The 12,489-nt window shown below is 44.6% G+C and overlaps 1 protein-coding gene and 1 pseudogene across 1 annotated transcript in view; one reads left to right on the forward strand and one right to left on the reverse strand.

Moving 5' to 3' along the window:
* The window catches only part of LOC126215164 (alkylglycerol monooxygenase-like), a 232,049-nt gene that overhangs the window by 71,193 nt on the left and 148,367 nt on the right, over positions 1-12,489 (forward strand). The gene's annotated exons all lie outside the window — the stretch shown is intronic.
* On the reverse strand, positions 224-341 carry LOC126215427 (5S ribosomal RNA; annotated as a pseudogene).

The following is a 12,489-nucleotide window of genomic DNA, read 5'->3' on the forward strand; positions in this document are numbered from 1 at the left end:
TGTAACTAAACTAAACTCTGTCCGAGCAGGCCACGAAGGCCCATCGATACCGACCGGCCGCCATGCCATCCTCAGTCCACAGGCGTCAATGGATGAGGGTGTGGAGGGGCATGTGGTCAGCACGCCGCTCTCCCGCCCGTATGTCTGTTTACGTGACCGGAGCCGCTACTTCTCAATCAAGTAGCTCCTCAGTTTGCCTCACTAGAGCTGGGTGCACCCAGCTTGCCAGCAGCACTCGGCAGACCGGATGGTCACCCATCCGAGTGCTAGCCCAGCCCGGCAGCGCTTAACATCGGTGATCTGACGGGAACCGGTGTTACCACTGTGGCAAGGCTGTTAGCTAGATCGTAATTATATGTGTACTAAATGTGGCTGAAATCATTGCAGAGGTCTAAAGCTTTTTACATGTGCCTTTGCCGACTTACGCACCTGTCAAATACCGTATATTTCACATACAGTCAACATGTTTCACACGTATTTGTGGACATATTTCACCTGTATCTCTAGCGAATTTCGCCCTGAGTTTCGTTTACACGCAACTCAATATTTATGATCGTACCTGATTAATTACGTGCTGCACGATGATATCCTTTTGAGGGGAGCATCCAGTGGTACACGTGGCTACTGTCTGCAAAATGTGTAGTGAATAGTGTTAGTAGCAAAGAAGTAATAAACTAAAACGTCAATTTAAGGCGGCAGTTTTACTGCATGAGCTGCGAAAATGTAGTAAATGATGAACTTTTTTCCTTTCGTCATTTTGTGGGGCTCGCCAGGAACAAAAAGTTGCTTGAAATTGGTCCAGTGGTTGGGATCCTCTCTCCCTCTCTCCCTCTCTCCCTCTCTCCCTCTCTCCCTCTCTCCCTCTCTCCCTCTCTCCCTCTCTCCCTCTCTCCCTCTCTCCCTCTCTCCCTCTCTCCCTCTCTCCCTCTCTCCCTCTCTCCCTCTCTCCCTCTCTCCCTCTCTCCCTCTCTCCCTCTCTCCCTCTCTCCCTCTCTCCCTCTCTCCCTCTCTCCCTCTCTCCCTCTCTCCCTCCCTCTCTCTCTCTCTCTCTCTCTCTCTCTCTCTCTCTCTCTCTCTTTCTCTCTCTCTCTCTCCCTCTCTCCCTCCCTCCCCACACACTTTTGGGTCAAATTAAACCTGATGACAGTGAAACTTCATGGCAGATTAAAACTGTGTGCCCGACCGAGACTCGAACTCGGGACCTTTGCTTTTCGCGAGCAAGTGCTCTACCATCTGCCTACCGAAGCACGACTCACGCCCGGTACTCACAGCTTTACTTCTGCACTTTCCCGCGAAAGGCAAAGGTCCCGAGTTCGAGTCTCGGTCGGGCACACAGTTTTAATCTGCCAGGAAGTTTCATATCAGCGCACACTCCGCTGCAGAGTGAAAATCTCATTCTGGAAACATCCCCCAGGCTGTGGCTAAGCCATGTCTCCGCTATATCCTTTCTTTCAGGAGTGCTAGTTCTGCAAGTTTCGCAGGAGAGCTTCTGTAAAGTTTGGAAGGTAGGAGACGAGATACTGGCAGAAGTAAAGCTATGAGTACCGGGCGTGAGTCGTCCTTCGGTAGCTCAGTTGGTAGAGCACTTTCCCGCGAAAGGCAAAGGTCCCGAGTTCGAGTCTCGGTCGGGCACACAGTTTTAATCTGCCAGGAAGTTTCATATCAGCGCACACTCCGCTGCAGAGTGAAAATCTCATTCCAGATGATAGTGGTCCACAAGAGATTTTATTAAGACCGGAACCAATGCTCGTAAATGCATATTTATTGGCTATGGATCTACACCGTGTAACAATGTAGCTCATATTAATTGTTCACAGTGGCGACCGTCAGTCTCACTGCATGCATGGCAGTTGCGCATGATGTTCTGCCTCTTTCTCTCCCTCTCTCTCTCTCAAAGATCGGTGGTGTCTGTTGTACCAGGAGACAGGTAGCTTGGACCCTAGCAAGCAGGTCTTCATCCGTTCCTTCGGGAGTTTCATAAAACTTCTTGACGTAACCCCAGAGACCCATGCTGGCCATGGAGACCCTGACCTCCCTTTCCAATCCAACCATGAGCTGCTGTTCCCCTGTACAACAGACACGCGCGATCTTTGTGAGAGTGCGGCAGAACTGCACGCGCCATTGCCATGCACAACCTGAGACTGGCGGCCCTCGCTTTGAACAATTACTACGAGCTACGGTATTGTTATGCAGTATACGCTGTGTGCGTCTGAAACACCATAACTATGCATTTTCGACCCTTGGTTCGCTACCTCAGTTCAACCGGTTGTGGACCACGATCATCCGAAAGATTTGAGACATCCTGAATAGATACATTTTTACAATGCACAGCCATAGAAACTGGTACACCTGCCTAATGTCGTGTTGGGTCCCCGCGAGTACGCAGAAGTGCCGCAACACGACGCGGCATGGACTCTACTAATGTCTCACGTACTGCTGGAGGCAATTGATACCACGAATTCTGCAGGGCTGTCCATAAATCCGGAATATGAGACCAGCTGTGTGGCTGGATTGAAGAGTTTTTAGCAAACAGAACACAGCATGTTGTTATCAATGGAGAGACGTCTACAGACGTTAAAGTTACCTCTGGCGTGCCACAGGGGAGTGTTATGGGACCATTGCTTTTCACAATATATATAAATGACCTAGTAAATAGTGTCGGAAGTTCCATGCGGCTTTTCGCGGATGATGCTGTACTATACAGAGAAGTTGCAGCATTAGAAAATTGTAGCGAAATGCAGGAAGATCTGCAGCGGTTAGGCACTTGGTGCAGGGAGTGGCAACTGACCCTTAACGTAGACAAATGTAATGTATTGCGAATACATAGAAAGAAGGATCCTTTATTGTATGATTATATGATAGCGGAACAAGCACTGGTAGCAGTTACTTCTGTAAAATATCTGGGAGTGTGCGTGCGGAACGATTTGAAGTGGAATGATCATATAAAATTAATTGTTGGTAAGGCGGGTGCCAGGTTGAGATTCATTGGGAGAATCCTTAGAAAATGTAGTCCATCAACAAAGGAGGTGGCTTACAAAACCCTCGTTCGACCTATACTTGAGTATTGCTCATCAATGTGGGATCCGTACCAGATCGGGTTGACGGAGGAGATAGAGAAGATCCAAAGAAGAGCGGCGCGTTTCGTCACAGGGTTATTTGGTAACCGTGATAGCGTTACGGAGATGTTTAGCAAACTCGAGTGGCACTCTCTGCAAGAGAGGCGCTCTGCATCGCGGTGTAGCTTGCTCGCCAGGTTTCGAGAGGGTGCGATTCTGGATGAGGTATCGAATATCTTGCTTCCCCCTACTTATACCTCCCGAGGAGATCACGAATGTAAAATTAGAGAGATTAGAGCGCGCACGGAGGCTCTCAGACAGTCGTTCTTCCCGCGAACCATACCCCACTGGAACAGGAAAGGAAGGTAATGACAGTGGTACGTTAAGTGCCCTCCGCCACACACCGTTGGGTGGCTTGCGGAGTATAAATGTAGATGTAGAAGTGTAGGAGGGGCCGGAGATCCCTTCTGAATAGCACGTTGCAAGGCATCCCAGATATGCTCAATAATAATAGTCGTGTCTGGGCAGTTTGGTGGCCGGCGGAAGTGTTTAAACTCAAAAGGGTGTTCCTAGAACCACTCTGTAGCAATTCTGGACGTGTGGAGTGTCGCATTGTCCTGCCGGAATTGTTGAAGTCCGTCGGATTGCACAATGGACATGAATGCAGATGATCAGATACGATGCTTACGTACGTGTCACATGTCAGAGTCGTATCTAGACGTATCACGGGTTCCCTATCACGCCCCACACCATTACAGAGCCTCCACCAGCTTGAACAGTCTCCGGCTGATATGCAGTGTTCATCGATTCATGAGGCTGTCTCCATACCCGTGCCGGCCCGTGTGGCCGAACGGTTCTAGGCAGTTCGAATCCTGCCTCGGGCATGGATGTGTGTGATGTCCTTAAGGGGCTCCGGAACGCCCTATACTTGCAATGTTAAAATAACGCTTATAAATTACATCTTTCCTCACAAAGTATTTGAGGTAGGAAGTTGAACTTTTTACAGATTATTTATTGGAATATGGGCTACAACTTAACACAGCGATTTTACAAAATTTTAGTTCAGTTATTAAAGATGATTTTTTTTCAAATGTAATGAAAATTCACAACATTTTTTTGCAATTTTTTATTTATATATTAGTTTTTTGGAAAAAGGCTGTGTTAAATTATGCAGAAGGTACTGTGTAACATTTACTGAAAGTTTGAAACAAATATGTTTCGAAGGTCCTTAGAAAACATGTAATTAGTATGAGAAAATAAAAGTTTTGGGAATCGAGCGACAAAGATTGGATTAACTTTTTAGTGCATTCCAGGTCCATAGGATGGATTATCTTCATCCTCTGCAAACTCCTCCTCCAGCTTCCTCTTGTTCCTCCTCCTGTTTACTCTTGCTTGTATTTCTAGACTCTTTACAGCACTGTCTGCAGCCCGAAGGTGTTCCTTGTCTAAAGCAAGCATCGCTCGTACCATGTTAGAACCTATCTTCATTCCCATATTTCTAAATACCTTGCACCTTACAATGTTACCATCATTGAAAGTCGCAACAGCATCATACACACCAAAGTGAAGTGTTTCTATTCCAACAAATACAGTCTTGGGGATTCTCGACCATATAACACTATTTACACTTTCATTGGGGTTTTGAGTTTTTTCGTGAATACACTTTTTCAACAGTTCAGGTGCTGCTAAGTCTCTGAAAATAGGTTTTATACTTTATCTCACATCACTAAAATGTACCTGATGAACACGGACGTTAATAATAACACCATTTGACAGCAGTTTAACAGCGCCACAGTGGGTCACGCCCATGTAGAACACATTTCAAAAAAAATTTAAAAATGGTTGTAGTCTTCGGAATTGAATAAATTATATATCTATTAAAAGGTAATAGTCTGCAGATTCAGAAAACGCAAAAAAGTAAAAATTGAACTTTTCATGATTTTCAGCCTTTCCAGAGCCCCTTAAGTTAGTTCGGTTTATGTAGTTTTAAGTTCTAGAGGACTGATGAACTCAGCTATTAAGTCCCATAGTGCTCAGAGCCATTTGAACCATTTTCCATACCCGTACACGTCCATCCACTCGATAAAATTTGAAACGAGACTTGTTCGAGCAGGCAACATGTTTCCAGACTTCCAATGTCTGTGTTGACAGTCCCAGGCGAGGCGTAAAGCTTTGTGTCGTGCAGTCATCAAGGGTACACGAGTGGGCCTTCGGCTCCGAAATCGCATATCCATGATGTCTGTTGAATGGTTCGCAAACTGAGACTTGTTCATGGCCCAGCACTGAAATCTGCTGCAGTTTGTGGAAGGGTTACACTTCAGTCACGTTGAACGATTCTCTTCAATCGTCGTTGGTGCCATTCTTGCAGATCTTTTGCCGGCCGCAGCGATGTCGGAAATTTGATGTTTTACTGGATTCGTGATATTCACAGTACACTCATGAAATGGTCGTAAGGGAAAATCCCCATTTTATCAATACCTAGGAGATGTGGTGTACCGTAGGTCTCTAGAAGAGCGTAGCGTTCCAAAGGATTGGAAAAGGGCACGGGTCATCCCCGTTTTTAAGAAGGGACGCCGAACAGATGTTCAAATGGCTCTGAGCACTATGGGACTCAACTGCTGAGGTCATTAGTCCCCTAGAACTTAGAACGAGTTAAACCTAACTAACCTAAGGACATCACAAACATCCATGCCCGAGGCAGGATTCGAACCTGCGACCGTAGCGGTCTTGGGGTTCCAGACTGCAGCGCCTTTAACCGCACGGCCACTTCGGCCGGCCCGAACAGACGTGCAGAACTATAGACCTATCTATCTCTAACGTCGATCAGTTGTAGAATTTTGGAACACGTATTATGTTTGAGTATAATGACTTTTCTGGAGACTAGAAATCTACTTTGTAAGAATCAGCATAGGTTTCGAAAAAGACGGTCGTGTGAAACCCAGCTCGCTCTATTCGTCCACGAGACTCAGAAGGCCATAGACACGGGTTCCCAGGCAGATGCCGTGTTTCTTGACCTCTGCAAGGTGTTTGATACAGTTCCCCACAGTCGTTTAATGAACAAAGTAAGTCCATATGCTCTATCAGACCAATTGTGTGATTGGATTGAAGAGTTCCTAGATAACAGAACGTAGCATGTCATTCTCAATGAAGAGAAGTCTTCTGAAGTGAGAGTGATTTCAGGTGTGCCGCAGGGGAGTGTCGTAGGAACGTTGCTATTCACAATATACGTAAATGACATTGTGGATGACATCGGGAGTTCACTGAGGCTTTTTGTGGATGATGCTGTGGTATATCGAGAGGTTGTAAGAATGGAAAATTTTACTGAAATGCAGGAGGACCTACAGCGCATTGACGCATGGTGCAGGGAATGGTAATTGAATCTGAATGTAGACAAGTGTAATGTGCTGCGAATACATAGAAAGAAAGATCCTTTATCATTTAGCTACAATATAGCAGGTCAGCAACTGGAAGCAGTTAATTCCATAAATTATCTGGGAGTACGCATTAGGAGTGATTTAAAATGGAATGACCATATAAAATTAATCGTCGGTAAAGCAGATGCCAGAATGAGATTCATTGGAAGAATCCTAAGGAAATGCAATCCGAAAACAAAGGAAGTAGGTTATAGTACGCTTGTTCGCCCACTGCTTGAATACTGCCCACCGGTGTGGGATCCGTACCAGATAGGATTGATAGAACAGGTAGAGAAGATCCAACGGAGAGCGGCGCTCTTCGTTACGGGATCATTTAGTAATCGCGAAAGCGTTACGGAGATGATAGATAAACTCCAGTGGAAGACTCTGCAGGAGAGACGCTCAGTAGCTCGGTACGGCCTTTTGTTAAAGTTTCGAGTACATACCTTCACCGAGGAGTCAAGCAGTACATTGCTCCCTCCTACGTATATCTTGCGAAGAGACCATGAGGATAAAATCAGAGAGATTAGAGTGCACACAGAGGAATACCGACAATCTTTCTTTCCACGAACAATGCGAGACTGGAGTAGAAGGGAGAACCAGTAGAGGTGAGGTACTCAAGGTACCCTCCGTCACACACCGTCAGGTGGCTTGCGGAGTGTGGATGTAGATGTAGATGCTCGTGCGCCAACTGTAACACGTCGTTCAAACTCACTTAAATCTTGATAACCTGACATTGTAGCAGCAGTAACCGAACTACTGCGCCAGAAACTTGTCTTCTGTAGGCGTTGCCGATCGGAGCACCGTATTCCCCCTGTTTACTTATCTCTGTGTTTAAATACGCATTCCTGTACCAGTTTCTTTGGCGCTTCATTACAATACGTATGGATTCTTGCCCTTGTACCTTATATGCACCACAGGTAAACTTTCATTACTTGCTATCGTTCCTGACGTTGGAATTTTTATGTCGAGCAGTGCGGCTTTGCCGAGTGGTGTGCAGTTTAGAATGAAACGTGGCGAGGTGGTACCAGCTACGTGTGTGTGTGTGTGTGTGTGTGTGTGTGTGTGTGTCGCTCAGCACGAGTCCTGACCGGCTGGTTCGCTTTCCTTAAGCAGAAGCCGTCCCTACGGTCTGCGTCGTGCTCTCAATCTCTCACAGCCTGCTGCTGGTGCAAGTGTCTGCCCAGTGGATGTGTACAACCCAGGTACACTTGAAGTGTGACCGACTCAGCTAGAGGCTAATGCAGTATCCGAAACCGCGGTCTAGTGAAGTATACAGGGTGTCCACAATGAGACTCCAACATTTGAACTTATAAAATCTGAGAGGAAACACAATTTATTGACGAACAAATACAGGGAAATCATACAGCAGCTCATCAAGTTTTCATACACAGGTGGACGGTTCAGTACACTTGAACGTGGGCGCCACGGGTAGCGAGAAGTCTATCAAGTCTATAATCGATTTCGTGCCACGTGTTGCGGAGCATCTGTACTGTGACAGAGTTGATGACAATTCTTATGCGCTGTTTCAAGTCTTGCAGGTCCTTTACTGGTGTAGCGTATAACCCGGTCTTTCACATAACCCCATAAGAAAAAAATCGAGGGGGGTTACGTCGGGCGAACGTGGTGGCCAAGGAATTGGACTTCCACGGCCAATCCATCGTTGCTGGAATGTGTCATTTAAAAATTTTCGGACATCAAGACTCCAATGGGGTGTTGCAACGTCCTGTTGAAACATCACATTTGGCTGCAGGTCTGTTATCTGTCGCACGGCAAATTGTTCAAACGTGTCCAGGTAGATGGCTCTATCCACAGTCGGCTCCTGAAAGAAAAACGGCCCAACAATGAGATTTATCATCAAACCACACCACACACTAACTTTGGGACTGTCGCTCATGTGTTCCCCAGGTGCACGTGGATTTTCGGACCCCCAGATGCGCACATTGTGACGATTGACTGCCCCTGACACCTGAAAGGTTGCCTCGTCAGTAAACACCACGCATGATAATGTCTCGTCGGTGGCAATACGATCTAACATGACACATGCAAATTCTTCTCGCTTTGATCCATCATCAGGCTTGATTTCTTGCACGACCTCCACTTTACATGCGTACAAACGCTGATGGAGCACTTTGTGCAATGTTGAACGTTTCATACGAAGCTCTCGTGCTGCCTGTCGCACTGACTTCTGTGGACTTTGTTCGAATGACCGCCGCACTTGTTCCACATGATGTTCGCTGATCCCAAGTTTACCACCACTGTGCCCCTTCGCAACACTCCCAGTAGCCAAAAACTGATCACACCACTTCTATATAGTCTTGAACGACGGGGGCGCTTTGTTGTAAACTCGACGAAAGTTTCTTTGCACTTGGGTCGCCGATTTTGTCTCTGCATACCACCAGACCACTTGTGCACGCTGCTTCATATCCTCCATTTTGCTAAAACAATTGATTGCAGCTCCACTACGGTCACTTGGCTTATCAAATTTGCACACCACAAACTTGAGTTGCTCTGTCTGCCCCTTCAGGATTCACAGGTCCACCATCTGAAATGAGAAAGATATAGGATATTAAAATGTTGGAGTCTCATTGTGGACACCGTGTACGATACCTGCGTATTTCGTAATCTAAAGCTTTGTCTTCTCGGGAGTCCAGTATCTCATTATTCAAATGGATAACATGTTGGTAAGCAGCCGGGAAATGAGTCGCACTGAAGTTCTGCAAAAATACGAGGCTACAGGAGTCTCGGACCTTCTATGACGGAACTCTACACGTCGTTTTTAGCGAAAGTGAATCAAAAGTTGTGAAAGTCGTTTTAGGACTACCCCGAGGACGTACAGGGTGATCAAAAAGTGAGTATAAATTTGAAAACTTAATAAACCACAGAATTATGTAGATAGAGACGTAAAAATTGACACCCATGCTTGGAATGACATGGGGTTTTATTAGAACAAAAAAAGTTCACAATGTCCGACAGATGGCGCTGGACAGCAAAACGTCAGTAACTGATACCGTGACGGGTGAGAGGTACGCCGATATGTTACAGAATCGCATCATCCCCAGCGTGGCTGATAAACACCTGCTGGAACGTACGATGTTTATGCCGGATGGCGCTCCACGCCATATTGCTAGACGCGTGAAAGATCTCTTGCGCGCGTCGTTTGGTGATGATCGTGTGCTCAGCCGCCACTTTCGTCATGCTTGGCCTCCCACGTGCCCAGACCTCAGTCCGTGCGATTATTGGCTTTGGGGTTACCTGAAGTCGCAAGTGTATTGTGATCGACCGACATCTCTAGGGAGGCTGAAAGACAACATCCGACACCAATGCCTCACCATAACTCCGGACATGCTTTACAGTGCTGTTCACAACATTATTCCTCGACTACAGCTATTGTTGAGGAATGATGGTGGACATATTGAGCATTTCCTGTAAAGAACATCATCTTTGCTTTGTCTTACTTTGTTATGCTAATTATTGCTATTCTGATCAGATGAAGCGCCATCTGTCGGACATTTTTGAACTTCTGTATTTTTTTGGTTCTAATAAAACCCCATGTCATTCCAAGCATGTGTCTCAATTTGTACCTCTCTATTTACATTTTTCCGTGATTTATTCCGTTTTCAAATTTATACTGACTTTTTGATCACCCAGTATGTTAGGACCGCTGTTGTTCCCAGTATGCGTGACTGATTTAGTAGGTAACAGTAGGAGCTCCATGTCGTGGTTGACTGTCTGAAGGTAACAATGCCTGAAGACTGTAGCGGATAGCATGGAGATGTGCAGAGGAATGAGAACTGAAGGCAAATAAATGTAAGGAAACGCTAATAAGATAGGCACGGAGAGCCGTTACAGTCCTATTACGGTGTTGTGTTATACCACTGAAAACAGGAGTGACCATCTAAAGCGTCATAAAGGTGGAATGACGATACAAAACAAATAATAGGATAATCAGATGGCAACTGAGATTCACGGGAAGCGTCTTAAGGAAATATAATTCGTCTCCAAAGGAAGTGGCGCAAAAAACACTTGTTGTGCCGACTGCTGATCATTGCTTAAAAGCATGGGGCCCAGCTACAGATTTGTTTGTTTTTTTTCATAATTTTGGGGAAAGATATTTTTCTATATGAAATTTTTTTGGGAAGACAAATTCGGCGACGAATGGCGCAGCGAAGAGGAACGGCACGGAGGGAATAATTTTCGCCATCTTGCTCAGTGCTGTCAGCACACACATGGATCTAGCGTCGTAGTTATCAGCTAGTATGTATGGTAGAAATGACACACACAGATAATTTTTCATCGAAGCACTTTACGTAGTCGTTGAAGTTCACATGTGGTACTTACTGGTAGCAAAAAACGTGAAATTAAATTAGGCCGCTTCTGACACAAATATTCAGTGAGTAAGAGGAGACTAACATTTAAAATATCTTAAACTTTTACTCGTAATACAAACCAATTTGTGCAAGGGAGTGATAAACTAAACGTGGAGTATAGTAAATCGGAGTCAAACAAAATAAAAAAAAAAAGAATTCAGGATCAAATCAAACTTTGACGTTATATCAGACTTCAAAGTAAGTAATTAGTCAGTTTTCAAATTTAGATTCTGACGAAAGGACATCTACAGTTTTCAGTAGGAAGCATGTTGCTGGTTTTCTTTAGTCAGAACTTCAAAGTATGGCTCGATTGAGCTCAACTTAACTCGCACATCTTTCTCAAGTCTGTGCTTTGTCTGTCTTCATTTTTAACCTAAGATTACTAAACCCTCGTAAAATTTACGACTGCAGTTGGTACTAATTCGTGGTTCCCGCCAGTCTGGAATTGTTAGCATATGGTATAAAACAGGCCTTTTTGTAATTATTTCAAATGTGACGTACCACTGGAGGTCTTATAATTGTAATTAACTAGTGCCTAAACCATAAAGTATGACTTATTTGAATGAAATATGCAGTAGTAAAATGTACGATGGTTTAGTAACAATGTAACATTCTCCCTCTCCCCTTCCTCCTCCTTAGTGTTGTAGCGTTAATGTACTTCATACTTGCGGTTAGGTATTGGTTTAGGTTTTTTAACCGCATCCTTGTAAGTAGAAAGAGCTTGCTGACGTAAAAATCACTTCATGGTTAACTCATAACACAATCACGTATAAGTCACGCAATCAAGTTAAACTTCACACCGCAATTATAGCAGTCAAGAATCAGATAGTTGTAATACGCACACTCCGGTACCAGACGCAAGGTTTCTAAGTAAGTATCGCGATGCAGTTTAACGCAACGCCCAACAAAACGACAATTATGATACCAAACCGTTCACTGCCTAATGACTACTCCTGCGCCACTCACTGGAATCCCGTTTAAGTTGGCAGCAGTTGGAAAGTGGCATGAAAACTTTCGAATAACCACCGACTAGATGCAATCAAAATATCTCCAACGTCAAAACAAGGTGAAACGAGGCATCGATATTAAAGAAAGGACGGTCGGAGAGGGTACAATCCTTTCTGTTGTCCTGCGTACAGTCCGAAACAAATATTCTGTGCTAAAACCGTTTTCTTTAACATTACGCAGACGCTGCTTCTATCAGTTTTCTCACTAACATTTTACTCTGAAAATAAAGTAGCGTAAGAAAATCTCATTTATATCAGTACGTGTTTTGTTTGCTTGTACGGATACTACCTGAAATCTACTTGCGTACTTCGACCTATTCTCAGATTAAAATGTCATCATCATTACAGATTTTTTTTAACATCTGTGATATTTATGATAGTGAACATAGGGTTGTATGAAAGGATTACTCGTACATACTAATCACTAGAACATATTTTATAAAACGCAGAGAAAGTGATGAAAAAAATTGTAGGTGGTGAAAGTTAGCGTGGATTTAAGGTTCATTGACAGGCCTACACCACCACAACTAACATTTGTGGTCTATATTTCAAAAACACAATGAAACTTTTACCACCCATGAATAGTGATCTATAGTTTTCTAAAGTGCTTCATTAAGTCTCCTAAAAGAAAAAAAAAACAGTA

This window comes from Schistocerca nitens, chromosome 12, assembly GCF_023898315.1.
Source record: "Schistocerca nitens isolate TAMUIC-IGC-003100 chromosome 12, iqSchNite1.1, whole genome shotgun sequence".
Lineage (NCBI taxonomy): Eukaryota > Metazoa > Arthropoda > Insecta > Orthoptera > Acrididae > Schistocerca > Schistocerca nitens.